Here is a 19,748-nt window from a genome sequence, read left to right as displayed (position 1 = left end):
GCACCCTCTGCTTGCTCCCAGACAGCTTTCTCCTGCCTCCCAGCTCTGCGTCTCTCAGATCCTGGCTCTGATCCCACACTGCTGTTGCTTCCACTCATGTACCCATTGCTAATGGCATCATTTCTTGGAGTAATTCACTGCAAAGTTCATTCCCCATGATAAACACAGTCTGTACTCATTACAGTCAACAGGGTGGCCCAAAAGAGTTCAGTTAAGGGAAAAAAAAAATCAAATTTTCCCTTGAAAAGAGCCAGTGATATGGTTTGGGTCCACCTTCCTGAGGTTTGAAAACTTCTCTGTTAGTGTTAGTTGCTTTTAGGCCTGGTCCTGCTGCATATACAATGTGTATCTTTCTCTTTTTTTTTTTTTTTTTTCTTTTTTGAGATGGAGTCTCGCTCTGTCAGCCAGGCTGGAGTGCAGTGGCGTGAACTCTGCTCGCTGCAACTTCCGCCTCCCAAGTTTAAGCGATTCTCATGCCTCAGCCTCCCAAGTAGCTGGGATTACAGGTGTGTGCCACCATGCCCGGTTAGTTGTTGTTTTAAGACTGAGTCTCACTTTATTGCCCGGGCTGGAGTGCAGTGGTGTGATCTTGGCTCACTGCAACCTCCACCTTCTGGGTTCAAGCAATTCTCCTGCCTCAGCCTCCCGAGTAACTGGGATTACAGGCACCCCCCACCACGCCCAGCTAATTTTTGTATTTTTGGTAGAGACGGGGTTTCACCATGTTGGCCAGGCTGGTCTCGCACTCCTGACCTCAGGTGATCCATCCACCTTAGCCTCCCAAAGTGCTGGGATTACAGGCAGGAGCCACTGTGCCCGGCCTATCTTTCTCTTTATATGTAGATGGTGCCCTCTCCTGGTGGGAGGATCTCAGTGCCTGGCTCCAAATCCATGACCCTAGAGGTGGAGGGGTCCCCAGCTGCCCCCCTTCCTTCTCCCAATCTGGTGCCCTTGGGAATCAGCAACTTCCTGTACCCACCTGTTCTACCTACTTGTTCACTTTGACTCAGCAACGCCCTCCCTCATCAGGCTCCCAGATCCCATCAGGTGTTCAAACCCTATGTGGCAGGTACAATCCTGGTCCCCAGAGATGCCCACATCCTAATTCTTAGAACTTGTGACCTTTTAGGACAAAGAGGAATTGCAGATAGGATTCAGGTAAGGTTCTTAAGATGGGGACATTTTTTGCATGATCTATGTAATCGCAGTGGGGTCCCAGGGCTTTTATAAGAGAGAGGAAGGGAGATATTTAACCACAGAAAAAAGGGATGTGAGGATGGAAGCAGAGGTCGGAGTGATGTGCTTTGAAGATGGGGTAACAGCTAATGAGCCAAGGATGGCAGGTGGCTTGTAAAAACTAGAAAAAGCAAGGAATGAATTCTCTCCTAGAGATTCTGGAGAGACTGCAAGCCTCCCAACACCTTGATTTTAAAATAGTGAAATCCATTTCAGACTCCTGACCTACAGAAATGTAAGAAAATAAACATGTGCTGTTTTCAGTGTTGGCAGCTCATTACCACAGCAACAAGTAATGTACACACTTCCTCAATTCATCCTTCTTCCTCCGCCCACTCAGAAATAAAGCTCCCTCTCTTCAAAATGGCATTTGTCTGCAGTGTATGAGGAGTGTGAATACAGGTGTCATGATGTATATTTTTGTGTTTTTCTTGTTTTTTGTTTTTTTAGAGATGGGGTCTCACTATGTTGCCCAGGCTGGACTTGAATTCCTGGTCTCAAGCAACCCTCCTGCCTTAACCTCCCAAAATGCTAGGATTACAGGGATGAGCAACTGTGCTCAACCTATATCTTTTTTGTTTTGTTTTTTTGTTTTTGAGACAGAGTCTCATTCTGTCGCCCAGGTTGGAGTGCAATGGCACGATCTCAGCTCACTGCAGCCTATGCCTCCTGGTTCAAGCAATTTTCCTGATTCAGCCTCCCAAATAGCTAGGATTACAGGTGCCCACCAGCCTGCCCAGCCAATTTTTGTATTTTTAGTAGAGATGGAGTTTCACCATGTTGCCCAGGCTGATCTCAAACTCCTGGTCTCACGTGATCCTCCTTCTCAGCCTCTTGAGTAGCTGGGGTTGCTGACATAAGCCACTGCACCTGGCCTTTGAATCCTTTCGAGAATTAAGTCAATGGTCTGTTTCTGCAATTCTACTCACTTATTTCCCCACAGCCCTTCTCCTCCTCTTTCCCTTTTTCCACCTCCCACATGCTTCGCGCCTCACACACCCTTCCTATGAGTCTCAGCATCCATGCATCCTTGCACCAAAGCATGAGAGACACGGTGTCAGTCTTGGATGGAGAAGGAGCTCCCTTCTACACTTTCCTGAGCTCCTGGAGCTGATGTTACTGGTGCCCCATCCTCCCTTTCAATCACCTTCTGCCATCCCTCCCATGAAGGTCGGCCCCACCTCAGGCTATCCCCTCATACCCCCGACCTCCGTTACCACTTCTGTGCTCCCCTCCAGCCCTGTGCTCACTGCTTCTCATGCTCTATACCTGCAGTCTTTGACCGCTGCCCTTGAATTGCTGGGTTTGCTCTTTTCTGTGATCTGAAAAAGCTGAAGCACAGGGGTTTTCCTTCCTCCCCTCTGCTGTGGCGTGAACCCCCACTCCCTTGCCATGCAGGCCTGGAGGGTCTGCCTAAGTAAACCACTAGCATGATTGCATGCCAGAGTTGCATATTGTTGTGAGTCATAAAAAGGTATCTGCGGCCGGGCGCAGTGGCTCACGTCTGTAATCCCACCACTTTGCAAGGCTGAGGCGGGCGGATCACGAGGTCCGGAGTTCGAGACCAGCCTGAGCAACATGGCAAAACCCCGTCTCTACTAAAAATACAAAAATTAGCCAGGTGTAGTGGTGGACGCCTGTAATCCCAACTACTTGGGAGGCTGAGGCAAGAGAATCACTTGAACCCAGGAAGTGGAGGTTGCAGTGAGCTGAAATCATGCCATTGCACTCTAGCCTGGGCAACAGAGTGAGAGTCTGTCTTAAAAAAAAAAAAAAAGATGTGCATGTCCTCACCCTCAAAATGTAGAAACAGGATCTTATTTAGAAATAGGTTCCTTGCAGACATACTTAAGTGAAGGATCTTGAGATGAGATCATCCCAGATTTAGGGTGGGCCCTAAATCCAATTACTAGTGTCCTTACAAGGAGATAGAGATTTGGAGACACAGAGGAGGTGGCCACGTGGAGATGGAGGCAGGGACTGAAGTGACGTGGCCACAAGCCCAGGAACACCTGGAACCCCCAGGAGCTGGAAGAGGCAGGAAGGGTCCTCCCCTAGAGCCTCCGGGGTAGCGCAGCCCTGCTCACACCTAGATCTCAGACTTCTGGCCTTTGGAACAGTGACAACATCAATTTTCTTTGTCTGAAGTCACCCAGTGAGTGGTGACTAGCTGTGGTAATGTGATCAATTCTCACTTCAGAAGACATCAGAGTGACCCCTTCTGGGTCAAGGTATCCTGAGGTCTGTGTGGCATTTCTTCTAATCATACCCGTGAATGACCAGTGTATGAAAAGCTTCCCCAGTTTGCCCTCCCTAAGATGACAATTTCTTCCCTTGCGAAATTCTCCAGAGCATCTCTTTAGTGTGGTATCCATTGTGGCATCTCCTCTTTCCAAAATTAAGATGTTTGAGACCAAAAATGTGATCATTAGTATTAGTTGTTTTTTGTTTGTTTGTTTGTTTTTCTGAAACAGTCTCGCTCTGTTGCCAGGCTGGAGTACAGTGGTGCGATCTCAGCTCACTGCAACCTCCGTCTCCTAGGTTCAAGCACTTCTTCTGCCTCAACCTTCTGAGTAGCTGGGATTACAGGCACCCGCCACCGCACCCGGCTAATCTTTTGTATTTTTTTAGTAGAGACGGGATTTTGCCATGTTGGCCATGATGGTCTCGATCTCCTGACCTCGTGATCTGCCTGCCTCGGCCTCCCAAAGTGCTAGGATTATAGGTGTGAGCTACTGCGCCCGGCCAGCATTAGGTGTTTTTAATAAAACTGGAGAAGCATCATTTTAGCTACAGGATACTAAGAAAAAGTTCATTCTTGAGCTGCGAAAAAAAAAAAAAATACCTGGCTGGGCATGGTGGCTCACGCCTGTAATCCCAGCACTTTCGGCAGCAGAGGCAGGCGGATCACCTGAGGTCAGTGGTTCAAGACCAGCCTGGCCGACGTGGTGAAGCCCCATCTCTACAAAAATATAAAAATTAGTCAGGCATGATGGCAGGTGCCTGTAATCTCAGCTATTCAGGAGGCTGAGGCAGGAGAATCACTTGAACCCGGGAGGCAGAGGTTACAGTGAGCCGAAATTGTGTCACTGCACTCCAGTCTGAGGGACAGAGCGAGACTCCATCTCAAAAACAAAACGAAACAAAACTCTGACACTAGAACAACTGTGTTGTCAAGTAAATTAGAGGATGCTGGGACAGTGACATTCTTTCCCTCTCTCCTGGACCCTGGCAGTGAAGCACTAGAGGGGTTCACGTGCACTTGAATCATGGGGCATGTGACCCAGGGGCCGCTTTTTCACCCAAGGACACTTCCGGCCTCACAATAGCACTGTGGTTAGAACTTCATCAACAAGAGACATGCGTAACATCAAGGAATGCGGCACAATTCAGCAGTCCCGAATACAGCGGCATGAATGGTGCCTTCTAAGAGCATTCAGAGCAGCTAACGAGCAAGAGATGACGGCTGGCATTTCTCAATAAACAACTGCAGTACGTTACCCTTCGTACATCAAGCAATATTTTTCAACATCTCCTGGTGAGAAACTTAGATAATGCCTGATAAGAACACACATGGCAGCATAGAACGCATTCTTCCATTTGCTTCTTTTAGGCAGCGATGTTTTTTTCTCTTGGAACTGACCCCAGAGTTCTAGCAGAGGCCTTGTTAAGTGGGGTGGGATGGAGAATTGTTGAGAAACACTAATGACCAAGACATGCATTTTCACATTTATATCTGTTCTCTCCGGAGCTACCAGACACCCAGTGCAACAAAACTAACCCAATTCTATGGAAAGGAAGGGAAATGTATGAGCCACATGCCTGTGGGCTCCAGGAATCCTGGCTCCATAGCTGCCTGAATTCCAAAGTAAGAGCTGCAGTCAGGATGGGCATGGTGGCTCACGCATGTAATCCCAGCACTTTGGGAGGCTGAGGCAGGCGGATCACCTGCGGTTGGGAGTTCGAGACCAGCCTGACCAACACGGAGAAACCCCATCTCTACTAAAAATATGAAATTAGCGGGTGTAGTGGCGCATGCCTGTAATCCCAGCTATTCAAGAGGCTGAGGCGGGAGAATCACTTGAACCCAGGAGGCGGGGGTTGTGGTGAGCCGAGATCACGCCATTGCACTCCAGCCTGGGCAACAAGAGCGAAACTCCAACTCAAAAAAAAAAAAAAAAAAGAAAAAAAAAAGAGTTGCATTCACTCAAATCTTCTGTCCTTAGTCGGTTGCATGTTTCTCCAAGTTACGTGGTTCCGTAGATGTTGAGATGTTTGTGACATCCATGTCCCCTTCGATTTTGGTCCTTTGTTTCTGACAGGGGCTGTATGGTTGAGTCCAATGACCAATCATCAAATTTCCATTACGCCAAAGTTGTGTGTGCATGTGTGTGTGTACCTGTGTGTGTGTGCGTGTGCGTGTGTGTGCGTGTGTGTGTGTATAACTATATGCGTGTATATACGTGTGTATGTAGGTATTTGTGTGCATGTGCATATCCCTGTCTATGTGTGTTTGTGTATGTGTGTAGGTGTAAGTATGCATGTATGTCTGGTATGTATGTACATGTGTATCTGTGTATGTATGTGTGTATGTATTTGTGTGCATGTGTGTATGTGTATATCTCTGTGTGTGTTTGTGTATGTGTGTGTATAGGTGTAAGTATGAATGTATGTTTGGTGTGTATGAATATGCATATCTGTGTGTACATGTGTATATCTGCAGGCTTGTGGATGTGTGTGCATGCATGTGTTATGTGTGTATATGTGTATGCACAGATCTGTGTATATGTTTGTATGTATACTTCTGTATGTATGTTATGTATGTGTATATCTGTGTATGGTTTATGTGCATAGGTATATGTGTATATCTGTGTGTGTATGTCTGCATACATGTGCATGTGAATGTGTATCTGTGTGTCTATATTTGTGCACATATGTGTTTATCTGTGTATACATGTGCATGTATGTATTTTTACGGATGTGTGTAACTGTGTATATGTGTGGTATATGTGAATGTGATTGTGTATACACAAGGGTTTAAAACTTAGTGCAATAGAACCTTTGTGAAGAACCATGGGAAAACAATTGTGCTTCCTATTGGTACCAGAGAGAAAGAGGAAGAACATTTTATAAAACTCTCTTTTGTTAGTTTTCGTCGTATAATGGTAGGAAGAAGTATGGCATGAAGGACAGTTTTGTACACGCTGCAGGAATTTCTACCCACCCAGGAGAAACCTGGGAACATATAAATCTCAAAGATAACCAAGGAAATATCTGACTCATATTTTAGACACTGACCAAAGAAGAAAAACTTAACAATTTTATAAGCTCTTCAGTGCATCTCTAGTGTATATTAATGGTTTTTATGCTTATATGCCTGATAACAGAAACCATCGTAAGAGACTGCAAAAATCTCACCCTTGCAAAAAAAATACTTCCACGAGGACATCTGCCCAAAAACTGGCTGTCCAAACTCAGACTGGTGTCACCATGTTATTGATCTTTTTAGCCAAGGATAATCATTTCAAAAGAATTATGGAATCCTCTTCATTATTTCCTTTAAAATCCTTTTTTCCCCTTTACCTCCCTGAATATGCACATAGTTTAATATGGCACATCTATTCTTATGGCACTACTATACTCCCAAATAAACATCTTTTCTATTACAGAGTGTATTCGTCAGTCCTTACACTGCTATAAAGAAATACCTGAGACAGGGTAATTTATAAAGAAAAAGAGGTTTAAATTGGCTCACGGTTCCACAGGCAGTACAGGAAGCATGGCTGCGGAGGCCTCAGGAAATTTACAATCATGGCGGAAGGCAAAGGGGAAGCAGGAACGTCTTACGTGGCCACAGCAGGAGCAGGACAGGGGTGGGGAAGTTGTTGCACCCTTTAAACAACCAGATCAGATGATAACTCACTTCCGCCACAACAGCACCATGGGGGACGGTGGTAAACCATTCAATGGAAACCACCCACATAATGCAGTCACCTCCCACCAGACCCCACCTCCAAACTGGGGATTCCAACTCAACTTAAGATTTGGTGGGGAACCAGATCCAAACCATCTTTTTGTTGACACCAATACTTAGGTTGACACCAATACTCTGTATCTGTTTCATCCAATTTTATTCTTTTTCATAAAAGCAATGCAGTAAAGATACAACTAAATGTGGACCCTGGGAACAAGGAGTCCAGAGGTTGCCCAAAGAGTTGCAAAGTGCATCAGGAAACCTGAATGTGAAGATGGGTGACCGAGAGCCTGACGCCAGCCTCCTCTTGGGTCCCGAGCCTCCATTAGAAGACAGACTTAGGCATATGGTTTGCCCAGTAAATTGAACAATCTCCAGAGTTTATGAATTGAAGAGTGGGATGAATACAATACACAGAGGACTGAAGCAAACACATCAGAGTCGAGGCAAGTCCCCTGGGAGAAAAAACGGAAACCTTGAGCTGAATAGTTCAGAACAGGTTGTCACAAACTGGGCATCTCGGGGACCTTTTACCCCCAAGAACTGGAATCTGGAAAGATCTCTGCCTGTTTATCATGATTTATTTTTCCTGGGAGGTATAAATTCCCAGTGCCCTCCCCTCTATCTTACTGTGGAGGGTATTAGCTCAGTTTTTCCATTTTTAAACAGGTACTGCCAAAAAGTGTCTTCTCAATGCTTCCCACGCTATTCCACATGGACTTTTGGCTTACAGTTTACTTGCATTTTACCCACTTTTTATCTATCATCTAATATGTCAATCAATTGCCTATTAATCATCTCTCTCAAAATATCTTCTATCATTCATATATCTATATACCCATTTCTATCATTGATCTATCTCTGTGTATATTTATCTATCCATGTATTCATCTATCCATCCACCTACCCTGTCTATGTATCTATGTATGTACTGGCTGTATCCATATCATGTATCTAGCCATGTATTCATTTATCTATCCACCCATCCTGTATATATATCTATATATCTATCAGGTCTAATCTATGTATCTATGTATCTATCTAATCTCTATCATCTATCAATCAATCATGTATCTAGCCATTTACTCATTTACCTACCAATCAACCAATCATGTATCTAGCCATTTATTCATTTATCTACCAATTAATCAATCATGTATCTAGCCATTTATTCATTTATCTATCTACCCACCCTGTATATATCAGGTCTAATCTATGTATCTATCTATGTATCTATGTAATATCTATCTATCTATCAATCATCTATCATGAATCTATCTATCTGTATCAATGTATTTGTCTGTCTACCTATCTTTATTAACTTTTTGACCACAAGTAACTTGAACAAGATAAATTCACAAATTTTCTGGGAGAAAATTTCAAGTTGATTCCAGCAGGTAGCAAACGTAAAAGCTGTCTTACACCAGGAAACAGGGTTAAAGACCCAAAGGAGGAAGAACTTTTTCATCCTTTGATAAAAGACCAACAAGTCTGATGGGGAAGCTGTAGCTGTGCCTTAAAGTGCAAAGTGACTCAGAGAACAAGGTGCAGGTTAAAGAAGAAAGCTCGTAAGGTCAGAGGTGGGAGAACCAACAGAGCTCGCTTAGATGGAAACTTTTTTTTTTTTTTTTTTTTTTTTTTTGAGATGGAGTCTTGCTCTGTCGCCCAGGCTGGAGTGCAGTGGTGCAATCTCAGCTCACTGCAACCTCTGCCTCCAGGGTTCAAGTGATTTTCCTGCCTCAGCCTACAGAGTAGCTGGGATTACAGGTACCCGCCACCACGCCTGGCTGATTTTTGTATTTTTAGTACAGATGAGGTTTCTCCATGTTGTCCAGGCTGGTCTTGAACTCCTGACCTCAAGTGATTGACCTGCCTCAGCCTCCCAAAGTGCTGGGACTGCAGGCATGAGCCACTGTGTCCAGCCAGATGGAAACTTTTTTTTTTTTTTTTTTTGAGATGGAGTTTTGCTCCTGTGGCCCAGTCTGGAGTGCAATAGCACGATCTCGGCTCACTGCAACCTCCGCCTCCCAGGCTCAAGCAATTCTCCTGCCTCAGCCTCCAGAGTAGTTGGGATTACAGGCATGAGCCACCGCGCCCGACTAATTTTGTATTTTTAGTAGAGATGGGGTTTCTCCATGTTGGTCAGGCTGGTCTCGAACTCCCAGCCTCAGGTGATCCACCCGCCTCGGCCCCCCAGAGTGCTGGGATTACAGGCATGAGCCACCACACCTGACCAAAACTTTTAAATCATTTAAACGAGCACTCTGTAGCCCAATGTCCTCTGCACCTTTTCATCCTTGAAGGGTGACAGCCAAAATCCCACTCTAGGCTGACGGAATGAGGAAGCTCCATGAAATCTCTGTTTTCAAGCTGTCCCTGAGTGAAATGACCTATTTCCTTGCTTTCCTCACTGGTAGAGACGACTGGGCCAGCCAAAACCCTCCGATGCCCTCAAGCCAATGCTGAATATGAATTTTACCATTTAGTTAATATATTATTTTAGTCATTTAAAAATAAAATCCGGTCAATAGCCAGACATGCTAGCCAGAAGCAAGCTAAGGCAATGCGCCATTTCTGTTCCGTGTGTTTTGAAAGTGTACCTTTTTTGGATAACGAAAATCTCTACAATATTTTCTTGGGCTAATGAGAAGTCAAGTGTTTATTTGTATTTTTAATATGAAAGAGAACATCTTTGCCCCTGGGAAATATTTATGAGGAACATAACTAAATGGAGACTAAGCTTTCCTTTTCATTTCCCTTCTGCGTCACAGATTCTTGTGTTTCTTCAAAGCACTAATTAAATATTTAAAGCTGTTGTCAATGCAAAAATGTTCCTCCCTAAAATGTTTCAATGAGCTGGAAAAAAGCGGAGAATAATTTGCTACCATCTACATATTCATAACATAAGGGTGTCAGGAGGTATTAGAGTCACTTTCGATGTGTCTGACTACACAGCATTGGTAATAATATTAGAACACTTTCAGCTTTCAAGGTGTAAATTTTTCATCTCCTCCTTTTCACTTCCTTCCATTGGTATCCAGGCCCCTTGGAGAGGTGGCTGCAGGTCACGTTTTTTTTAATTATTTTATTTATTTTAATTGTATTTATATTTATTTTTATTTATTTATTTTTTTGAGACAGAGTCTTGCTCTGTCGCTCAGGCTGGAGTGCAATGGTGCCATCTCAGCTCACTGCAACCTCCGCCTCCTGGGTTCAAGTGATTCCCCTGCCTCAGCCTCCTGAGTAGCTGGGACTATAGGCATGTTCCACCATGCCTGGCTAATTTTTGTTTGTTTGTTTGTTTTTGAGACGGAGTCTCGTTCTGTCGCCCAGGCTGGAGTGCAGTGGAGCCATCTCAGCTCACTGCAACCTCTGGCTCCTAAGTTCCAGCAATTCTCCTGCCTCGGCCTCCTGAGTAACTGGGATTACAGCCACCTGCCACCACGCCCAGTTAACTTTTTGTATTTTTACTAGAGACGGGGTTTCACCATGTTGGCCAGGATGGTCTTGATCTCCTGACCTCAGGTGATTCACCTGCCTCAGCCTCCCAAAGTGCTGAGATTACAGGCGTGAGCCACCACTCCCAGCTGGTCACATTTATTTTTTAGCCAGTTTCTGTGCACCAAAGAAGGGACAGCCTTCTGGAAGCATTTTAAAAGGGAGGCAGTAAAAAGCTATACGAAGTTCATTCCAAAACATATCACCCAGATTTCTCGAAGAACTAAAAAGAGAACTACCATTTAGTTCAGCAATCCCATTCCTGGATACATACATAAGGAAAATAAATTATCCTACCAAAAAGAACTCCTGCACAAGCATGTTGATCACAGCACTATTCCCCACAGCAAAGAGATGGAATCAACCTAAATGCCCATCAGTGGTGGACTGGATAAAGAAAATGTGGTCCATAGACGCTGTGGGATACTACACAGCCACAGAAAAGAACAAAACCACGTCCTTTGCAGTAACATGGATGGAGCTGGAGGTTCTTATTGTAATCAAACTAATCCAGAAACAGAAAACCAAAGATTGCACATTCTCATTTCTAAGTGGATCTACATATTGGGTACTCATGGACACAAAGATAGGAACAGACACTGCGGGCTTCTAGAGGGTGGAGGGAGGGATAGGGTAAGAACTGAAGAACTACCTATTGGGTGCCATGCTCACTACCTGGGTGACGGAATCAGTCATACCCCAAACCTCAGCATCACACAGTCCACCCAGGTAACAAGCCTGCATATGTTCAACAAGTCAGCAAAATAAATCATGATGAAAATAATCAAATGTTTTTAGTTTTATTTTAACCACAAATTAGAAATCAGACATTTTTCAACTATCTGCCTTGGACCTGATTCTAGGGAAAATATCCTAGGTCTGTGTTTTATAAAGATATGTGTATATACCTATATATATATGTGTGTATATATACATATATATGTGTATACCTATACATGCATGTAGAGGTATACACACACATATATGTATGTATATATACATATACAAGCATACACAAATAATCAACAGTGTCTTAGTCTTCACGTTGAATTTATTGTTCTGCAAATGGAATAACTGTTGATATTTTAAAATAGAACATGCATTTGCTATTATATTTCATCCATATTTTTTTAACCCCTTCTGTGTTTCAGGCAGTGTCCTAGATAGATCTGGGGATTTTGGAGTTGAACAAAACACAGTTCCTTCTTGAAACTGACATTTAGAGACCCATATCTGAGAGATAAGCAAATAAGGTCAAGCATTAATAAGGCTATGAATAAATACATCAAAATGCTGAGCAAGAAATATTTATTTAAGTATTACTCATCTACTTGACAGAGAAGAAGAAAGAACATGAAAATTTGAAAGCCAACCTATCTGGTCATCAGGGAAATGCAAATCAAAACCACAATGAGATAGCCCATCAAACACATTAGGATGGCTCTAATGACAAATATGGACAGTGACAAGTGTTGGCTCAGATGTGCAGAAACTGGAGCGCTCTTACATTGTTTGTGGGATGGTGCAATGGTGCGGTTGCTTTGAAAAGCAGCCTGGCAGATCCTTCAATGGTTAAACATAGAGTTATCATACGACCCAGCCATTCCCCTCCTGGGTATTTACCCCAAAAATTGAAGACAGTTACTCAGACAACTATGTACACAGAAGTCCTAACTGTATGCTAAGTGCTAAGCATTATTCATGGTAGTCACACAGTGGAAAGAACCCAGTGCCCATCAACAAGTGTGTGGATAAACAAAATGTGGTCTACCCATACAATGGAATGTCCTTCAGCCATCAAAAGGAATGAAATTCTGATGCATGATACAAAATTAATGGACCTCAGAAATATTATGCTGAGTGAAAGAAGCCAGGCACAAAACCACATGGGAGGCCATTTGTTTGAAATGCCCCTGATAGGCAAATCCATGGGATAGGAAGTAGATTCGTGAGTGGCTGCATAGGGCTGGAGCAGATGGCAGGATGGGGGTGATGACCCAGAGAGTGTTGCAACTATCCTTATGAACCAGGAAGTGCTACAATTATCCAGATGAGCCAGGAAGTGTGGCAATGTCCCTACGAACCAGGAAGTGCTACAATTATCCCTATGAACCAGACAGTTCCAAATGTCTTTATGAACCAGGAAGTACTACAATTATCCATATGAACCAGAAAGTGCTGCAGTGTCACTATGAACCAGGAAGTGTCACAATGTCCTTCAAACTAAGAAGTGCCACAATTATCCCTATGAACCAGGAAGTACTGCAATGTCCCTGCAAACCAGGAAGTGCTACAATTACCCGTATGAACCAGGAAGTGTTACAAGGTCCCTATGAACCAGGAAGTGCTACAATTATCTGTATGAACCTGGAAATGTTACAATGTCCCTATGAACCAGGAAGTGCTACAATTATCCAGATGAACCAGAAAGTGTTACAATGTCCCTGCAAACCAAGAAGTTATACAATTATCGGAATGAACCAGAAGTGTAATGTCCCTGTGAACCAGGAAGTGATACTATTATCCATATGAACCAGGAAGTGCTACAATTATCCATATGAACCACAAAGTGTTGCAATATCCCTATGAACCAGGAAATGCTACAATTATCTGGATGAACCAGGAAGTGTGGCAATGTCCCTATGAACCAGGAAGTGCTACTATTATCCACACGGACCAGGAAGTGTGGCAATGTCACTATGAACCAGAAAGTGTCACAATTTCCCTATGAACCAGGAAGTGCTACAATTATCCCTATGAACCAGAGGGTTGCAAATGTCTTTATGAACCAAGAAGTTCTACAATTATCCATATGAACCAGAAAGTGTTGCAGTGTCACTATGAACCAGGAAGTGTCACAATATTCCTAAAAACTAAGAAGTGCTACAATTATCTGTATGAACCAGGACGGACTGCAGTGGCCCTACAAACCAGAACTGCTACAATTATCCATATGAACCAGGAAGTGTTACAATGTCCCTATGAACGAGGAAGTGCTACAATTATCCATATGAACCTAGAAATGTTACAATGTCCCTATGAACCAGGAAGTGCTATAATTATCCATATGAACCAGGAAGCGTTACAATGTCCCTACAAACTAGAAAGTTCTGCAATTATCCGAATGAACCAGAAGTGTTGCAATGTCCCTGTGAACCAGGAAGTGCTACTATTATCCATATGAACCAGGAAGTGCTACAATTATCTGGATGAACCAGGAAGTGTGGCAATGTCCCTATGAACCAGGAAGTGCTACTATTATCCATATGAATCAGGAAGTGTAGCAATGTCACTATGAACCAGAAAGTGTCACAATTTCCCTACAAACCGGGAAGTGTGGCAATGTCCCTACGAACCAGCACTTCCTGGTTCATAGGAAAATTGTGACACTTTCTGGTTCATAGTGACATTGCCACACTTCCCGGTTCATATGGATAATCGTATCACTTCCTGGGTCATAGGGACATTGCCACACTTCTTGGTTCATCCAGATAATCCTAGCACTTCCTGGTTCATAAGGATATTGCAACACTTTCTGGTTCGTATGGATAATTGTAGCACTTCCTGGTTCATATGGATAATAGTAGCACTTCCACAATATCCCTAAAAACTAAGAAGTGCCACAATTTGCCGTATGAACCAGGAAGTACTGCAATGGCCCTGTAAACTAGAAGTGCTACAATTATCCATATGAACCAGGAAGTGTTACAAGGTCCCTATGAACCAGGAAGTGCTACAATTATCCATATGAACCTGGAAATGTTACAATGTCCCTATGAACAAGGAAGTGTTACAATTATCCATATGAACCAGAAAGTGTTACAATGTCCCTACAAACTAGGAAGTTCTACAATTATCTGAATGAACCAGGAAGTGTTGTAATGTACCGGTGAACCAGGAAGTGCTACTATTATCCATATGAACCAGGAAGTGCTACAATTATCCATATGAACCACAAAGTGTTGCAATATCCCTATGAACCAGGAAGTGCTACAATTATCTGGATGAACCAGGAAGTGTGGCAATGTCCCTATGAACCAGGAAGTGCTATTATCCACACGGACCAGGAAGTGTGGCAATGTCACTATGAACCAGGACGTGCTACAATTACCCATATGACCCAGAAAGTGTTAATGTCCCTGCAAACTAGGAAGTTCTACAATTATCCGAATGAACCAGGAAGTGTTGTAATGTACCTGTGAACCAGGAAGTGCTACTATTATCCATATGAACCAGGAAGTGCCACAATTATCCATATGAACCACAAAGTGTTGCAATATCCCTATGAACCAGGAAGTGCTACAATTATCTGGATGAACCAGGAAGTGTGGCAATGTCCCTATGAACCAGGAAGTGCTACTATTATCCACACGGACCAAGAAGTGTGGCAATATCACTATGAACCAGGAAGTGCTACAATTACCCATATGACCCAGAAAGTGTTACAATGTCCCTGCAAACTAGGAAGTTCTACAATTACCCATATGAACCAGGAAGTGTTGTAATGTACCTGTGAACCAGGAAGTGATACTATTATCCATATGAACCACAAAGTGTTGCAATATCCCTATGAACCAGGAAGTGCTACAATTACCTGGATGAACCAGGAAGTGTGGCAATGTCCCTAGGAACCAGGAAGTGCTACTATTATCCACACGGACCAGGAAGTGTGGCAATGTCACTATGAACCAGAAAGTGTCACAATTTCCCTATGAACCAGGAAGTGCTACAATTATCCAGATGAACCAGGAAGTGTGGCAATGTCCCTACGAACCAGGAAGTGCTACAATTATCCCTATGAACCAGAGGGTTCCAAATGTCTTTATGAACCAGGAAGTTCTACAATTATCCACATGAACCAGAAAGTGTTGCAGTGTCACTATGAACCAGGAAGTGTCACAATGTCCCTGCAAACCAGGAAGTGCTACAATTATCCATATGAACCAGGAAGTGCTACAATTATCCATATGTATGAACCTGGAAACGTTACAATGTCCCTATGAACCAGGAAGTGCTACAATTATCCATATGAACCAGGAAGTGTTACAATGTCCCTGCAAACCAGGAAGTTATACAATTATCAGAATGAACCAGGAAGTGTTGCAATGTCCCTGTGAAACAGGAAGTGTTGCAATGCCCGTGTGAACCAGGAATTGCTACTATTATCTATATGAACCAGGAAGTACTACAGTTATCCGTATGAACCAGAAAGTATTACAATGTCCCTATGAAACAGGAAGTGCTACAATTATCCCTATGAACCAGGAAGTGTTGCAATGTCCCTGGGAATCAGGAAGTGCTAACAATTATGTGTATGAACCAAAAAGTGTTGCAATGTCCCTGTGAACCAGGAAGTGCTACAATTACCCATAAGAACCAGGAAGTGTCACAATGTCCCTGTGAACCAGGAAGTGCTACTATTATCCATTTGAACCAGGAAATGTAACAATGTGAGCCAGAAAGTTTTACAACGACCCTATGAATCAGAAAGCATTACAATCTCCAGATAAACCAGGAAGTGTTACAATGTCCCTATAAACTAGAAAGTGCTGCAACCTTCCAATGACCCAGGCAGTTCATTTACCATGTCTAGGAAGCAGGAAGTGCCACAAACTCCCCAGTGACCCAGGAAGTTCTCTTACCATCCCCAGGAAACAGGAAGTGCTATAAACTTCCCTAGTGACCCAGGAAGTTTATTTAACATCTCCAGGAAGCAGGAAGTGCTACAATTTTCCTAGTGACCCAGGAAGTTCATTGACCATCTCTAGGAAGCAGGAAGTGCTACAACCTCCTCAGTGACCTAGGATGTTCACTGACCATCTCTCTAGGAAAGCAGGAAGTGCTACAACCTCCTCAGTGACCCAGGATGTTTATTTACCATCTCCAAGAAGCAGGAAGTACTACAACCTTCCCAGTGACTCAGGAAGTTCATTGACCATCTCTGGGCAGCAGGAAGTGTTACAACCTCCCATGTGACACAGGAAGTTTATTTACCATCTCCAGGAAGCAGGAAGTGCTACAACTTTCCCAGTGACCCAGGGAGTTCATTTACCATGTCTAGAAAGCAGGAAGTGCTACAACCTTCCAGTTGATGGGGTACAGGACACCCCACCCTGAATAAGAATGTAGATCATTATGTGACACCCTGAAATATGCCACCTTGGCATACTGATTGCCTTGAGCAGAAATAAATCAAGAACCAGCCAAAGCACAACTCACGGTCTCTTGACTTTGTCACAGTGCTCTTGTCTGACATTTCTTATTGACTTTAAAAACGTCCTGTCTGTGACATTTCTTAGGTCCAACAGGAAACCCCAAGCCAGGTAGTGGGAGCCAGGCCAGCCCCTGAATGTCAGCGGCTGCCTGCTTCTCTCACCATGCACTGAATCTTGCAAATTTGCTGTGACCTCACATACAGGGGGGAAAAGCTGTTTTTTCCTTTGACACGCATATCCCTCTCATCCTTCACTTCTGACACTGAATGTGTAGGAACAACTGCTTTTTTCTATATATACACTCAAAATCTCTGTGACCAGAAGTCACAGAGACTCTGGGACTCTGTGCTGATAATCATTTTTTCCAGCCCTCTCATCCCTGTGACCCAGGGCCCAGGTAGCCAGGAAAACCAGCAATTACTCAGCAGCAAACGACCACTCATTCAATCCTTGTTGTCACGTATTGGATCCAGGTTACTGGGTCCTCACAGGCTAGATCCACCCTCCAACAGCTGCATCTAAGCTATCCAACGGGCTGGTGCAACTTCCAGGGAAAGATCATTTGGGGATTTAGGAGAATTTGAAGGGCTGGGGGCAGCCATGGCAACCTGGGTGCCAAAGTCTTTCAATGACTTTTTTTTTTTCAATGGTCCTCTCCACTTTTATTTCTGTCTCTTTCCACATGTGAACACCTCCTTCATCCTCTGACGGAGGCCTCTCTAAGGAACCTGTGATTCCATTGTAATTACACAGCTCATCCTAAATAATCTTCCCATGTCAAGATCCTTAATGTAATCCCATTTGCAAAGTCCCATGTGTTGCATAAGGTCACACATTTACATGATCAAGGGGTTAGGATGTGGGCATCTCTGGGGACCAGTATTTCGCCTATCACATGGGGTTTCAACACCTGATGGGATCTGGGAGCCTGATGAGGGAGGGTGTCACCCCTGAAGAGCTGGGTCAAAGTGAACCAAGTAGCTAGAACAGGTGAGCACAGGAAGTTGGTGATTCCCAAGGGCACCACTTTGGCAGAAGTAAGTGAGACTGTTGGGGACCCCTCTACCTCTTGGGTCATGGATTTGTAGACAGACACTGAGAGCCTCCCACCAGAAGAGGGCACTGTCTGCATATAAAGAGAAAGATACACCTTGCTAATGCAGCAAGAACAGGCCTAAAAGCAACTAACACTAAGGGAGAGGCTTTCAAACCTCAGGGAGGTGGACCCAAATGGTATCACTGGTTTCTTTTCGAGGGAAAGTTTGAATTTTTTTTTTTTCTTTAACTGCACTCTTTTGGGTCTCCCAGTTGATTGTTATTAGTACAGACGGCTTTTCTAATGGGAAATTAACTTTGCACTTAGCTGCTGAAGGGAATGATGACATTAGCAATGGGTACATGAGTGTAAGCAACAGCAGCATGGGATCAGAGCCAGGATCTGAGAGACGCAGAGCTGGGAGGCAGGAGAGAGCTCTCTGGGAGCAAGCAGAGGGGAGCAGGGGTAATAAGCACTGAAAACAAGGATGGCCCCTAGGGACACTCAAAGGGACATTTTCAAGACTGGGCACTGACTGTAGCCTCATTCTCTTCCCCTCCACCCCATGCCATGCCTGACTTCCTCTTTTCCCCTTCACTGAGCCCCACAGGCACCCTCAGTTCCACTGACCACAGGCCCTTTGCACATGCCACACTTGTTACACAAAACTCCTTTTGACCCACTCCTTGGGATATAAGTCATCCTCATTCCTCAGCTGTCATCTCAACTGTCATGTTCCCTCAGGGGTCCACATGTGTGCCCCTGCCTGAGCCCCAGGCAACTAATATGGAAGCATCTAGAAGCCTCAAACTTTCATCACTGCTCTTCCTACAGCACTCCAAAAACACAAACAAACTATAAGCAATTCGGCAACAGAGGAGACTTTAAAGAGTTACTCACTGTTTCATTCACCACGAAGAAACATCTGTGAAATCAAAGTCAGCCCCTAAAGAAGGGAAACAGGCTGTTAACACCAAAGTTCTGAGAGAAATGAGGAAGAAATGACCCGGAAGCAGATGGAGAAAACACCACAGGCCTAAGTTTCTAAGTGTTTTCTAAGTATCACTGTGACCAGGACCTCATAAGAAAAAGTGAATTCCTGATCATTTTCACATCACTCTTCTCTCAGATGCAAAGAGTAAAAGATGAGAGCAAGAGTCAGGGGTGGAAAGAGAGGGAGAGAGAGAGAAACAAAGTAATTTATAAATGAACTGTGCTGGCTGGACGAAGTTGGAACTCAACTCTGCCAACACACGATTCCCTCCTGTTGATTTCCCATCCCATCACCATCTCCCTTCAGGTAACCAACACCTTCTGCCACAGAGGCCCTAAGAGGTGGGGACACATGATTATGATCAGATTTGGGCTAGAGGGTGTCTAAAAAGTGGCTCTATCAACCCAGAGTACTGGATAGACGTACTCTATCAACCCAGTCACTGGACTGACGTGAAAATTCACCGTGGTTTCAGCTTCTAGTTTTAAGCTTTTCAAATCCCGACTAAGGCTGCAGAAATTTTTATACTGAAAGGGGATAATAAGGAGGCTTAAATAAAAGAAACATGAGGGGGCCACATCAAATCCGACATTTTTCCAAAACCATGTAAGAATATACTTATATGGTTTCAATGAGTAATCAATAACTTACATGGTTTTAATGAGTAATCAATAAAAACCAGATGAGTATCCAAATATATATATAAAGAAATAAGAAACCTCATGGTAGGAAAACCAATAATATTATATATTTGGGGAAAAAAGTATACCAGAATAGAATGACCCTTCCTGAAAT

General features: G+C 43.8%; 1 long non-coding RNA gene across 5 annotated transcripts in view; it reads right to left on the bottom strand.

The window, feature by feature from the left end:
* The window catches only part of LOC129025679 (uncharacterized), a 56,337-nt gene that overhangs the window by 20,636 nt on the left and 15,953 nt on the right, over positions 1-19,748 (bottom strand). For 4 of the 5 annotated variants that reach the window (XR_008497352.2, XR_010125560.1, XR_008497354.2 and 1 more), the window contains exon 9: positions 18,860-18,905. This is a non-coding gene — a long non-coding RNA (uncharacterized LOC129025679). Of the gene's footprint in view, positions 1-6,927; positions 7,666-18,859; positions 18,906-19,748 lie in introns of those variants that run through there. The other variant, XR_008497353.2, reaches the window with a different exon arrangement.

The sequence above is a fragment of the Pongo pygmaeus genome, chromosome Y (assembly GCF_028885625.2).
Source record: "Pongo pygmaeus isolate AG05252 chromosome Y, NHGRI_mPonPyg2-v2.0_pri, whole genome shotgun sequence".
Taxonomy (NCBI): domain Eukaryota; kingdom Metazoa; phylum Chordata; class Mammalia; order Primates; family Hominidae; genus Pongo; species Pongo pygmaeus.
Note: the sequence above shows the minus strand (reverse complement) of the source record. Positions and strands in the feature narration are given on the sequence as shown.